This window comes from Macaca nemestrina, chromosome 1 (genome assembly GCF_043159975.1).
Source record: "Macaca nemestrina isolate mMacNem1 chromosome 1, mMacNem.hap1, whole genome shotgun sequence".
In the NCBI taxonomy this organism is placed as follows: Eukaryota; Metazoa; Chordata; class Mammalia; order Primates; family Cercopithecidae; genus Macaca; species Macaca nemestrina.
In genome coordinates this window covers 149,828,065-149,843,464 of record NC_092125.1, presented here as the reverse complement: position 1 = coordinate 149,843,464, position 15,400 = coordinate 149,828,065, and positions in this window count along the sequence as shown.

Below are 15,400 nucleotides of genomic sequence, written 5' to 3'. Positions count from 1 at the left end.
AATAACCTCCCAAATTATTTTCTACATTAGAACTCAGAACACGTCATTTCCTTACATCTTCCTTTTCTCTTTCTACCATCACACATGACAGAAGGCACAATCTTTCTATTTTCTCTTCCTTCATAACTAGGGCTTCCCTTTCATTGTCTCAAGCGGCTCAGGCTGACATAAGAAATTACCATACATTGGGTGGCTTAGACAACAAACATTTGTTTCTCATGGTTCTGCAGGCTGGAAAGTCCAGGATCAAAGTGTCAGCCATTTCAGTTCCTAGTGAGAGCCTCTTCCTAGGGTGTGCAGATGGCTCTCTTCTCATTGTAATCCCCATGGCAAAGACAGAGAAATAGAATGGAAGGAGGCTCCTTTCCATCTCTCCCTAGGAGGGCACTAATCCTTTCATGAGGACTCCACCCTCGTGTCCTAATTACCTTCCAAAAATCCCATCTCCAAAGGGCATCACACTGGGGATCAGAGTTTCAATAGAATGAATTTTGGAGCAACACAAACATTCTATCCATAGTAACAACAGTTTTGATTTCTTTGCTCTGGGTGGTACATCCCTCAGTCCATGCCTTTCCAGGGGTCAAATGATTCATACTCAGTCTTAGAGGTAAAAAGTTTCAAGAGAATAAGATTTAAGGGGTAATAAAATACATAGTATAGTATTTTCAAAATTTTATCCCTATTACAAAGCACCACAATAAAAGCCTTTTAAAAAAGTACAAAGTTAAAAAATCAGCAGTGTGTCTCCGTGTGTGAGAGAGCATGTGTACATGCATGTGCATAGTTTTCTATGTCTATACATGTGTACACATGAAGTAGAGGCCTGTAAAGACTCACAGGGAAGACAGCCTTCTCAGTCTATGAGGACAAGACCCTTTTGAATTATTCCACCCTTCACAATGTCAAAACTTACAGAGTATTTCATCACCTGCCATAGGTAATGGTGCCTTGAAAATAGACATGAGTTGTCAGCCCAGAACACACTCCCCTCTAGGAACCTGAGTATTTCCTCCAGGAGGTATCAGGGAAATGTCAAATCATTGGAGACTGCCTTTCTAACCCCAGCTGGCCTCGGCCTGGGATAAAATACACGTTTCCTGAGAACACCTCATAATTTAGACTGCACGACAGAGGTCCCTTCTGGATTTTCCACACAGAGTATTTATTCTGCTCTCCCCAGACTTCCTCATGGAGAACAGACATACTACCTCTACTACAGTCTATGGATTAAGCTGATGTTTAGACAATCTTTTGTTTTCCCTCTGGAATAAAGTAAGTGTGTGTTTCTCTCCCAAATAGTATCCCAGAAGTTATTCTTAAGTAGACTCAATCTTAGGAAGAAATTGAGTACGTAAAGAGGAAGTCGAGTAAATGAAATTTCCTACAGAAAATTCCATCTGCTAAATAATTATTTGTCATAAACTCTGGAGGAGTAAATTGACCTAACATGGTACTCATCACACCTCACTTATAACCAGTTTCTTTTTATAGCCAAGGATACAGTCTGATGGCAAATTTTAGTTACTCACGTATTATTTATGAGTTTTATCCATATAAAATTTGCTGGTAATCTGCTCTCCCCACAGTGTTTGTTATTGCTGACAATTGAAAGAGGAGTGTAATTGAATTCACTTTATAATACATTGCTTTTTTGTCAAGGAATATATAATTATAAATAAGTTGATTTATTCAAAACATGATTTGAATATCCTAGGTTGAAGTTATCCTTCTAAATAGAAGTGTGCAAAAAACCTAGATTTGGAAAGTTAGGCAGATCTGGATTCAAATTTCACCTCACTACAAGCTATTTTAGAGGAAGTTGCCTTCTGTCTAATTTGATCAACTATAAAATAAAATAGTATTCTTACAGTAATTAGGAGGACTAAATGACATCAAGCCTGAAATACCTAAAACCATTCTTGGTAAATTTAGAATACTTTTTTTTTTTTCCTCTTGTGCCCTGGAAACCAAGTCTAACAGTACATTATTAGCAGTTTAACATGTACAAAATGTAAGGAGGAGAGAAACCAAGGTCAGATACATCTGCATACAGTTTCCACTGCATGATCACGTTTCTGCTGAGCCTTGGACTCTGCTGGAGGCACCTAAGTATTAAACACAATAAATAACATAGCATAATAATCAACCTAAAGAGGATGGTGGGTGATCAAGAAAGAACAGTATCTCCAGGTTTGGACCCAGAGGGTAAAGCTCCCACAGCATGGGTCCTCTGCGTGGCCAACCTTGAGACATCACTGACATGTCCCTTTGCTCAGTATGCCTTGTGAATGTGCCAGATGCAGAGCACTGAGCTAAATAAGAGAGACGTAGCAAAGAACAAGACAGTCCTTACACTCAAAAATGCTCATTATCTGTTTGGGGAGCCAGAAAGTAAATCTGCAAATCAAATGTGGTATAGTAACGGCTAGCTGAGAAGGAAGTACTGAGTGCCATGATGAAGAATTTCTCAGAGGAAGTAGTATCCAAGCTGCAACCTGAAGAATAGGAATGATCCTACGGCTACCAATGCCTGTACATACCTGAGGAAATCAGCTACTTTGTTTTCCGTGTAACTTGACTCAAACTTTCTGCTCTTGTCATAGTCTCTCTCTTCTCTTATTTTTATGCTGAGTATAATCTTAACTTTAGTCCACAACCAGTTTGTTTGCTTTCCCAATGTTTCTCAGATACATATAAAATTAGTTACTAACAGCTATTTAGTTGAATTCCCTAGAAGTCATTGGATCCTGAATCAGTTGCACATTCATGTAAGTGTAGGCTGTAGAAATTGCTCTTATAGTAAAGTAATGTCATGCTAACAAAACATGTACTAGTTTTTTTTTAATACTGTGTTCAAAGTTCATATTTGATAATACCCAGTTCAATGGATTCAGATGAGAGGTTTCAAAATGCAATTTTAAAATGGTTAAAAATATATACACCTTTATCTTGTAAATCTCATATAATTTGTACTTGTGCACATAAACTGGGAACATGTTTGTTTACCTGGAGTCTTTTTTGATGTCACTTACAGAAACCTAACTCAAATTAGCTTAAACTGAATCAAAGAGAATTTATCAAATTATCAGATATTGGTGGGTCCAGGTCTTCAAACACTGCATTGGTGCTCCTCCTCTCTCTCTCCCTTCCTCCCTCCCTTCCTTCATTTATCTCTTGATTCTGCTTTCTCTTTGCACATTATGGCAAAAATAATCCCCAACAACTCAACTCAAAACGTATGTTAGAGTTAGTTATGACAGAGAAGTCAGGGCTTCTTTACTAACAAATTCTGCAAAACTCCTGAAGATGCCTCTAATGGGCTAAATTTGAGTCATGTGACCATCTATGAACTATCACAAGAGCAGAGAGGGGGTGCCCTAGTTGTCCAGATTGAGTCACATGCCCAGCATCATGGCAGGGGCGACATCTGTTTATAGCCAACATCTTCAACGGGTTGGAAAGGACAATTGCTGAAAGAAAAAGATATTGGGAAGACAACATAGCAGCTCTTCATTATAACGTAAAATGATCAACTGTGATACATTTTTTTAGATAGGCCAGAACATTTCAGTGTGTGAGGCCTTATTGCTAGTTCACCTTGCAATAGTGCCACCTCTGCTAAAGAATGAGTGAGAATTATCTGCAGACCCTGCACATATTTACAATCATATTCCAGCTCAAAGGGAATAAGCCTCTCAAAAGTTAAACTTCAGCCCCAGGCTCAGACTGAAATAGGAGTTTTTAACAGGAAAATCAGAGAAATTTCACCTGAGACAAAATATCTATGAAACACATATGAACATCCAAAGGAGGTAAGAGGCAAGTTACATCTTCATACTTCACACTGAATATGTCAAATATGGGAACTTCTTAACTGGTCATAAAAACATCTAGATAACAAGGACTAGAAGGGGACATTTCATTTTAAGGGAATTGTAGGTCAATTAAAAAGTTCCAAACTGTGCGATAGAGATTTATGAAATATAAATACAGTGAAAAGTTAGGAAACTATGGATTATTTAGTGGACAGAAAAAGAAAAAGTGATTTCTTAATGTTCTCTTTGATTCCCCCAGAACCATGTAACAGTTTAATTGCAAAGAGATGCTTTAAGCAACCATCAAAAAACATTAAACTTCTCTGTGATAGGAATTGTGCTAGGGGCTGAAGACAGGACAATAAATGAGGCATGGTCTTGGCCTCAAGAAAGTCACAGTTTTATGGGGAAAAAAGGCCCTTCAGCAGACAATTAAAATATAATATTCCACAATAAATGTGTATAGAAGATTCTATTGGAACATATAATAACACCTGCAACTCTGCCAATAGATATATTCCTCTATATTGCCTGAAATTCCACCATTAGAAGTTGATCTATCTGAGTTGGAAGATATCTTTTTAAAATGTCAAATAGCTCTGATGTGAATATCATCTTAATCAGAATTGTTAGTTTTTCTTACTTGGTGTGAATTGATCAATCTGATCATTTCCCCTCTGAAGCACCTCCAATCAGTAAACTCAGGAAATGGTAGTGTCTTGGGGATTGAGGAGCAAGGGTAATAGAAGAGGACTTTGGATCTGTGGGATTGGGGAACCCCCCAAAGCCAGACTTCCTCTAAGAGACCAATTAAGACTCAGGCCAGCCCAGCATAGCTGCTTCTTCCTTCAATGCACTGATGCACTGTGTATCAGGACATTAAAGAACACTCGATCTTATAGAATGGACAAATGAGTCACTGATTTGAATACTTGGCTGGTGATGCACTCGTCAGGAAGAACTGAATAAACTCTCCACCTGCACATCTTCTGTCTCCCCTGCCAAGGTGACCAGGCATTTGGGTTTTCAAGATCTGGAGGGAAGTTGCCAGGTAGAAACAAACCCAAGCAGACAATCACTAATCAGGCCTATGCACACCCACTGAGACAATGAAGCTGAATTTATCTGGATTTGTATAGAAAGGTCAGGATCTATACTGGGAAGAACTTGAATCCCCAGGGCCTGTGAATGGGATGAGATGTGCAGATTCTGAGAGGGTCGTGGGAATCTTAAATCACATCTGAGAAGACTTTATAGGGCTGGGCAAGGACAACAGGTCAGGATCTATACTGGGAAGAACTTGAATCCCCAGGGCCTGTGAATGGGATGAGATGTACAGATTCTGAGAGGGTTGTGGGATCTTAAATCACATCTGAGAAGACTTTATAGGCCTGGGCAAGGACAACAAGAGTGAGGTGCAGTGGACTGGGATCAGGTCCTATTCATATCTTCTGATCTGTATAAACACCAGGATTTCCATCCAACAGCAGGAAGAAACAGAAGGGAGTCATGAACAGTGAGTGTACAAGACATCCCCCCAATCTTCATGGATACGCCTACATTGATAGGGAAGTGTAGCAGTACTTGTACACTGGATAGTATGGAAGAGTCCATTGCCTATTACAGAACTAGCTAGAAGTTATCTTTTCAGTGGGAGCAAATGCAAGATCAAAAGAGAAGATATTTAGAGGAAGGCAGAACACACATGGTAGTTAACCTCCCAAAGTTTGTTGTAAAATAATATCAAGTGTTTAGAAATGGTCATTTGGCCTAATATGGCCAATGATAGGAGGCATGCTGAAAATTTCTGGGAAAGGATCCCTCACTCCTAAGAAAGAGATAAAAAAAAAAAAGAAAAGAAAAGAAAAGAAAAAGATGGTCCTTCTTCCTCTGGACATTGTATGTCTAGATGGGACTGCCAGAACTGCTACAGCCATATCGCTATCAGTCAGAGGAGGCAGCCAACACATGAAGAGGCATAGCTAAGAGATTGGCTGACAAGTGGAGCTGGAACCTTGGCATAGCCCACACAAAGCCATCACTTCTTGTTACATAAGTTTCAATATTGCTTAAGCCAGTGTTCTGTGACTTGCTGCCAAGAGCATTTGCTATACAATGTATGACTGTCTTGGTGTGTTCTCTCCACACTAACCACATTTGGTGCATTAAGCTTCAACTGGAACAGTGGATCAATTTGTGTAATGGCCCCTCTTTTCCGCAGTCCTACCTATTTTCTATTGTATACCAAAGTGCTGTCACCCCCAAACAACCCTGCCAGACTGTATCTTTTCTTAAACACCTCTACAGGCTTCCCATTTCCCATAGGGGCAACTCTCTTCCACGGCAGACAAGGCCCTTATGCACTGGGCTTCACCTGCAATCCTGTCATCTCCCACCACTCCATGCCCTATACCCGGAACATGAGTCATTCTGGCCTTCCCTCTGTTTCCCAACACAGTAGCTCTTTGTGTCTCTTGGACAATTTGTGGAAGGATTGTGCTGTCTAAAATGCCCTTTCTCATCTATTCTATCTGCATAGAAAAGCAGACTTTTCCATCTATACTTGTCTCTGGGAAGCTGTTTCGTGACATCTCTTCTCTGTGTGTTTCTTAGCACTTGCGTCATATCATCTGGGACCTTTTTAAAATATCTGTTTATATGCACCAGTCCTCCCCATTAGCCTGTGTACCTATGATGGTTAATTTTATGTGTCAACTTGACTGGGCTAAGGAATGCCCAGGGGGCTGGTAAAAACATCATTTCTGGGTATCTCTGTGAGGGTGTTTCTGGGATAGATGAGCATTTGAATCAGTAGATTGAATAAAGAAGATCTGCCCTCACCAATGTGGTCAGGCATCATCTAGACCACTGAGGGCCCTGACAGAACGAAAAGGCAGAGGAAGGACAAATTTGTTTCCCATATGGGCTCAGACATCCCTCTTCTACCTCAGCATCTATGCCCCTGGTTCTTGGGCCTCTGGACTTGGACCAGGACTTACACCATCTGTTTACCTGGTTCTCCAGCTTGCAGATGGCAGATAGTGGGAATTCTTGGCCTCCATGATTAAGTGAGCCAATTCCATAAGTCAAACAAATGGATCACTTTTGATGGATGATAGATGATAGATAGATAGATAGATAGACAGACAGATGATAGATAGACAGACAGACAGAGAGTGATAGCTATATCCCATTGGTTCTGTTTCTCTGGAGGACATTTACTAATACAGTGTCTCTTGAGACCACCTCTGTAACCTCAGTTCTGAACTCATCCATAATAGGAACTTAGTGTTCCTGGAACAAATAAACAAATGAATGAATAAATGAGTGCAATCCAGAATTTCAGAAAGTCAGAAACAAATTCTATAACATCTGGAGTCCTTCTGCGAAGTGAGCAACTACTTCCCACACCTCTTGAGGGTATCACAGCTAACCAGTCCACTAACACTTTCAACCCACACAGTGATTTATTCTGCCACCTTAACCTGTATTCCTGATAGCTGCTAATCTAAAGAGCAGGATCACTCTGGTGGGCATGACATTTTTCTACTATGTTTTAAGTGTGAATGCTGACTTCCGGCCACAACAGGGTTATTTGCAATGTTTGCTTAACACATGTGTGACATTGTGTTAAGAAGTCTAAATTAGAAGCATGTTATGTAGTGATGCAGAAACCAAAACAATTGTATATTTTTAATTAACTGGCTCCTACATATATTTATTTATTTATCAGACACAAAGCACATATATGTATTTTTAATACAAAGCATTTCCAAAGAAGAAAAAAGTTGGTAGGAATTAAAATTTGATCCTATTTTTACATAAAATGGTATAAATAGGAACAGCATCAATGTATGTTAAAAGAGAGAAAATAAATCTGTATGAAAATATATAATAGGGAATAACATAGATTAATGTATCCAGGCATTATATTGATGAGATTTTTATCAAGGGGTTCGCATCAACTGCTTGCCAATAGGACACAAACTGTGGTATCCTGGGTCTGCAAAGCCACACTGGTTGCCAGCAGTTGGAAAAGTTGGCTGTAAATGAAGATTTTCTATCTTCTTTTGTGGCTGCTTATGATGCCATGTTGGTGGCATTAGTGCCTGGGAAATACGAAGAGCTAAATGTTTCCCCTATTTCATTTTCTAAATTTCATAGCCTGATGGCAGTAGGGCTGCAGGCATTGTACTCTGAAAGGATTATTACACTTCCTGAGAAGTTAAAGTCACTCAGCTTTTGCCCCCATGGCTTGGGACACCAACCGAGACATACTGCAATCACACAGCTGCAATAGACTGTCTCTCGTGGCTTACTGCTTAATGATATTCCAAACATCATATCTCCCTTCTATTATGTAGCTTCTTTGCCACCAACTCCCTTTTGCTTCTTTTAAGCCTTTTTTCATTTTTGTATTTACCTTATTTATCTTACCTTCACACTTCCCTGACCTGATTACCCTTAGACATAATCATCTCCGGTTTTCCTTTATGTATCAGTGGCTGCCGCTTGATATTATGATGTTATTTTAATATCATAATGGAAAATGATAAAGGCCAATCAATTACTTTGTATTATCCATTGTGTTCCATTGGGATTGATTTTCCTCTATGTAATCATGTTTGCAGCCATAAAAACAAAGATTAAAAAGGGTTTTCTCTCTATTTTTCATATTCAAAAGCGTCGTATTAGTAACTCTGCTTCATAATGTTGCTGCTAAGAGAGCTAAAGCTCATCCAGAGAAACGGAGTCCCTGGGAGGTGGCTTGAGTAATGGACAGGACCCAGGGCTAGTTCTAGGACACTGGCCCGTGCCTCAAGTATTTATCTTCCCTGCTGTTCTCTGGAAAACAATCTGGCATCACATTTATGATTTAATAAATGGCAATCCTGTGTCGGCTGCACATTTTTGCACATCAGAAGAGGTTCCCACATTGTCACTTTGCCTTCTCCTCACCACATAAACTGCTGAAACTCTCCCATGTCAAATAACCTAGAAATGTACCAATAATGAATCTTCCCCAGTGTGGCTGTGCCGTTCACCCACTTAATCTTCAGCTGCCTGCTGAGGCTCTCGGTCCTTGAGAATAAATATACATAAGATGCAAGCAGGGTACATACAAATGCCAAGAAATAATACAAAGCAGGGTGAACAGCTTCTAGGGGGAACCTGCGGAACACTCCAGTCTCTCTATAGCAGGGAGATTCTCTGAGTGGAGAATCAGCTTCAAAGAGATGAGCTACGAAGACTACGTCCTCTAATCACTAGCTTTACATGCACTGAGATTGACAAGCTGGTGGGCAGCCCCAAATGGCAGCCCTAGGCATGATAGAGAACTTAGCTTCTCCATAGGCCAGCTTGGCTGCCAGAACTGTGCTCCCTGCAATTCCCGTGGCCAAATGGGTAGACGAACTGTTTGTCTTTTGTTTGGTGTAAAAACCCATAGAGAAATACAGCTTATATGCAAGCTCTACAATGCTATGGTTTTATCTGACCTCACTTTTATGCTCAAATGCTCCGGACTCTCTTTCCCTTCCTCTCACTCCATGATTGACCGTTTTCTTTGAAATAAGCAAATAGCATACATTAAAAATCATTTCAGGCTATGGGGGCCTGGAACCAGGGATGAGGATCAGAGTGTGTGACATCAACATTCTCCTGCAGTATGCAGACACATAAGGATGCCGGTGGAATTTCAGAGATTGTCTCCTGGAGCTGCCGTGCCCCCTGTGCAGCAATCCAGAGGCTCCCTGGTGCCTGAGTTCAGCTGGGGAGCTCTGCTGCCACTGGCCCCTGGTTCTCCCCTCTAGAGGCTCATGAGATTCAGTTCTCAGGGCCCTTGGCTCTGGAAATCGCTCCTTCTGTCAGTTACCACAGCTGAGACTCAGTGTACGTTAGGGTGTCTTAGGACATGGCATGAATCTTATTTGCTCCTGTTCTTATGAAAATGTACATAACTGAAAGGAGTAACCTTTACCTGTGTGTTTGGAAGGTGCTTCACAAAATTGTTCTGCCCAGCTCCCTCCCTATAGATTCAGAGTTACACTTACCCCTTCCCAATTCTAGAGACTTTCTCTTTTGCAGCTGCCTTATCTAGGGGAGTCCCCCAGGGGCCACACTGTTGCCTGACAAGCAAATGAAGCCAGGAGGCAGCAAGAAAGGCCGCCACAAAGCCGTCCCCTCTCACAACAAAGCCCTAAGCTCCTGCTTGCTCATTTGATTAAAACAAAGTCTCCAACTGCCTCCCACAGCACCCTCCCTTGGAGAGTTCATGCTCAGAGCCACCGAGTAATTTTTATTGTATAACAAACAGTTGCTTAAATAGGTTGTCTGCACATGGTCATTTTATCCCCCTCCCCCTCCACCTGCCACAAATCTTCCAGGGTGGGGGGCAGACCCTGGCAGCTACCGCCCTGCCCACCCACCCCTCAACAGCCCTCATAAATAAGCTCCAGTATCAGCAGGACCGAGAGAGACCTGCAGTGGTAGGAGTGGCCGGACGACCTGGAACTTTGAAGGAAGCACTCCAAATGCTTTGTGGCACACTTAGCACTTTGAGAGGAGGGAGGCTGTGGGAATAGGGTCAGATTTCTTCTGCAGGGAAATTACTCAAATAGGTTTTAAAATTTATAGTCTGTGTTGTGATAATAAACAAAAATAAAACATACTCCCCCCAACTCAGAGTTTCTTTGGCTGCAGAAGTCCTCTGGGGTTGGCTCCCTCTACTGCTGTGCTGTTTAGTTTTCCCTGAAGCTGCTCCAAGGCTCCGGCTTCTATTCCCAGTTGAATTCGCATTCCATCGGCTTGCTTCCTCCTAAAAGGCACCCTCCTTTTCTGCTGACTACCGTTGACCACCCTGACCCCTCCACACCTCCTGTTCACTCCCACTTTGGTTCCTTCTTTCCTTTGGCTTCTGTCCTGCTTAGCCAGAGAAGCCTCTCCCAAATCACAAGCAGCTTCACTAAGCCATTGACAGCACACGCTGATGTCTAATAACAAAGCATTGCTCAACGATCCTCACCCTATCTACCCTGTTGGTCCCAACTCCAGTGCCGCTGCCCCCCATTCCGGCTCACATCTGTCTGCAGCGTAACTCAGAAAGGCGACATGCAGAATTAAATTTAAACATTTAAAATCTAGGGTTCCAATTGTGGGTGCCGTTACATAATTACAACACTTACCATATAACAGAATAACATTGTTTAGGGTAAGATTTTGGAGTTGCATTAATGGATGCTTTTTTCTGTTTGCTGTAAACAGTCTTGATATATTGAAGAGGGGACGTTGTCAGTAATCACAGTACTTCTCAATACATCTCGTGAATTGTGTCCAAATGTAAGAAAAGCAGACTCGTTTTGAAATATCAACATCTGCCTTAATTTACTCGCTTCTGCATTATGGTTCTAATTGTACTCAATATAACCTATTGCTGTTGGATCCCCTCGGGGTCTTGGAAAAACTAGCAAAAACAACGTGGAATGGATTCCATGTGTGAAATCTACAGGCATTTTTTTTCCTTCGCCTTTTATTAAGTTAGAATTTATAACACTCCATGGCCCATATGAAAAGCATTTCAACTGATATCAGTGAAATTATCTCCTAAAACTAATCTCTCACATAAAAATTGAACTGGATGAACTTTTCTTGTAAGCTGACAGGTGAAGAATCTTCAGTGAGGTAACTTCAGTTTTGGAATATTCTTACATTAAACATATCCTTTGGGCAAATAATTCAAGTCATTTATAAAAAGCATTTTAAAGGTGCATGTATCTGAAATCTTTTTTGTGCCTATATTAAATTTCATGTAATCTAAATCAGTGACCATTCTCAGGGCCCCTTTTCTAGGGCACAGCATTATACAGCATTATACATTATACATTATATATGTATAATGTATACATTATACATTCTGGGGGTATTTGCCACATCCTTATTATTTTATTCTTATGACAACACTCCAAACATCCTTATTATTTTATTCTTATGACAACACTCCAAACGTATTCTTTTTAGAATATTTTAGAATATTCTTGGAGTGTTGTCATAAGAATAAAATAATAAGGATATCTCTGTAGGAACAATAGCAGGTCTGTTTCTCAAAACATATTTATCATTGGAGGGAAAATGAGATACAATTATCTTCCTTAATAAGAATTAGTATCTGTAGTGCTTGAAATGTGCTAGGTGTATTAAGCACCTTATGCATTGTCCATTTTGACCTGAAAAACAACAGTTTAAGTCTCATGACCCCCATTTTACAGATAAGGAAACTGAAAAGGTTGAGAATCGTACTCAGCTGATACGTGGCAGAGGCAGAATTAAACAGAGGTTATCCACATGTCACAGAAGCGTTATTACAACAGGAAGACCTAAAATTGGCTTTTGTTGTTGAAGATGGTTTTTAATGCAGGCAGAATTTAGTGACTGTAGAAGAGCTGATGTTTGAATATTGTTAGAGAAGATCCCAGAGGAAAAAGTTGGGTCTGCAAGGAAAGCAAACTTTTATGGCCGTGTTGTTTCAGAAGACTTGGCAGCACTAGTTACTCTCACAACTGCATGCATTGCTCTGTTACTTAATCAGTATTATACAGTGCCACTTAATCCTTTTTATGGCTTAGCTTGTCTTGTAATGTTGTTGTACTGCTGATAAACCCATTCACAGGAATAATGTACCTTTAAAAAATCGACATCACGCTCTGTGTTTAAAGTAAGAACATGTCTATGTGGAAGTTTATTATGTCCCAGCATTTATGACAATACTGACATTAAAAACAGGGTTACCCGGTAAAGACTTAGGAAGCGTGAAACCATTTTTAAAACAAGTAGTTATTACACTGTCCTCTGAGATTCTGATTACAGGGCATGAATCCTCTTGAACCATGGATTAAAAGTACTCAGATTGAATTATCATAATATATGTATTAAGTAGGTAACAGCTAAAATCACAGTAAAAATTTAAAAAGTAAAAAAAAAAAAGCACCTCAGTCCTGATTTCTTTTTTTGACTCATAAAGACAATATTTATTATCACCTTTTCTGTAAAAGCTTTTTCAGTCAAATATCCATTCAGCTAGCAGTTTTAATTTTGCTAAAATAAGCATGCTTAAATGGAAGAATTTTCAACATCACATTATAGTGACAGTATCAGTCTGCTTCCTTTGAGAATCAATTAGCAGCCAAACAACTACGCAAACTCTGTAATGATACAAGTCTGTGGTATTTCCCCAAATTACCTGCAGCAAGGTAAATGGCATGAGAGCTTTGGTCACCAGGGAAAGCATGAAAGGATATACCACACAAGTATGAAGTTACTTAGGAAAAATCTGTAGAAAATAAAAAAAGTGAGGCTACACAGCAGCTGTTTCAAATAATAAAATATCATTAGCATCTTTGCTGAGGGTTTTAGTTTTGTCGGCTGGTCGTGTCCCACACATTTTTTCCTGAATTTGCTGCTCATTTTTTTGAGCTTAGCCAGTTACAATTAAACCATCAAGTAGGTACACTTGTTTGTTTCGGGTGTATGAGACAGTAAGGCTTCATTTCAAATAGAGATACCCAAGAGGAAAGGGTTAGAAAGTGCTATGCAAAGCTGTGAAACACTGACTAGCAATTTAAATTGGAATCAGACAATTCAGCGTGAATAGGGAAAAAAACACACAAAAAAACAAAAAAACGAGCTCTCACATATACAGTGTGTGTGGAGGGGGTGAGGATGGCAGAAAAGGTTTTATTTTTAGAAGTCTCTGCTAAATTCTTTATAAGCATCTCAATCTTTGTTGAAAAGAAACAACAGATACATACATTTCCTTAGGGGAGCATTTTTTTTTCCATATAAAATTTTAGTAGTTGGCTGCCTACAGTGAGGCCTTTTGTAACAGAATATACAAATTGTATTTTTTATGGTTCCTTATTTATAGTGAAACAACCATTTTAATAAAATGATTCACTTAGATTATTTTACTGCTTTTCATTACGGATCTTCATATTTCTTCATTTGTTCTCATCTTTCTCCTGGCTAAAATTAAAATGTTTGACTCTGCAATTAATCACAAATGAATTTGATTTTGGAGTATTTTATTCTTTCCAAAAGACTTGCTAAAATATCTTTCTGCAAATGTAGAAATCAAAATCGATACAAACCATTTGGCTGCTCGTAGAAGTCACTCCTGAGCTGAGTTCAACATTACTTAGAGCAAATATCTAGCATTTATTTATGGGGTAGGGGAAAAGGCGAAGTAAACTTAGTATGAAAGAGAACAAACTGTCATCTCTCTTTTCAAACTATATGCACAATATTGATACCTACCGAATGCATTTTTTTTTCCACAATGGTACGGTGTTTTGTTTTGTTTTGTTTTGCTAGAGGGACAGAGGTGGCTGTTGTTTTGTATTTAAAACTCATAATCTAAAGTCTATTCTATAAATGGCTTTTTCATATGGTATGTGCCATAGTTTATCTTAAATCGTAAGAAGAAATATTGTATTCAACAATGTGACTATTGTTAAAGAAAATTCTCAGGATTGTGCATCTGGATTCCAGTAAATCCAGTTTAAAGCAACAGGGCTTGCACTTGTGGAGATGAGCATGGTAAAATGTATCACATTATATGAATGCCTTTTACATGCCTCTTAGAAACCAAAGGGCATTTAGACAGCCAACTGGACATTTATGGTTCCCCACAAAAGATTGTATCAATACAAGGTAATGATTTCTCACCTTATTTCAATACGATCTAAATCAATGTTAAACAGAACTGATAGTATTAATGCAAAATTAATCTAAAATTTTAAATTAGGGATTTTATTTAAGCACTGGAAAATCCAAGAGCACAGTCTCTTTGTTTTGAATTTATCTTATTGCCAAAATGCTCCATACATTGCTTTGACAACATTCAGTGCACCTAGAGATTTATAGATAAAATGAGAGATTTCAATTGGAAAATATGTGTAAAGATAAATGCTGCTTTTATTATTCATTCTTATTCTCACAGAATGTGTTGCAGCTGAAAATATAAAAATATGCACACACACACACACACACACACACACACACACACACAGGTCTCTCCTCTACTTAATTTCCTGAGTTAATGTTCCTTCTCAGAAAATATATACTTTGAATAAGATGGATTAAATATGTTGATTAAATTTTAGAATGCAATAAAATGATTACATTAAAAATGACCATATTTAAGAGGAAAATAGCTAAGTTGGGCTAATTTATTATTATTACTCATTGCATTTAAAGAAACTTGGACTAGACATCAAAGTACATTTTGATTTGTTTGAAAATTGTAAATGACCCATTCCCAGTTTTCCAACCTCATAAAGTTAGAATGCAGTCTGTGAGTGCTCTCTGCTCTAATCAAGAAGGAAGGGGCTTCAGCTTCAAATGTCAATGCTGTAAACATGTTAAATCTGGAAAATATTTTCTAAGCAAGCAACCATGTGTAAAATTTACCGAACTTGTCATGAAAGGGCTGCAGCTGCAAACCTGCAAACTTCTCACTTCCATGAAGACTCCAGATGCTGAGACAGGGAAGAGAGGTTTCAGCTTGGCTCCCCAGCTGTTGCACCTTA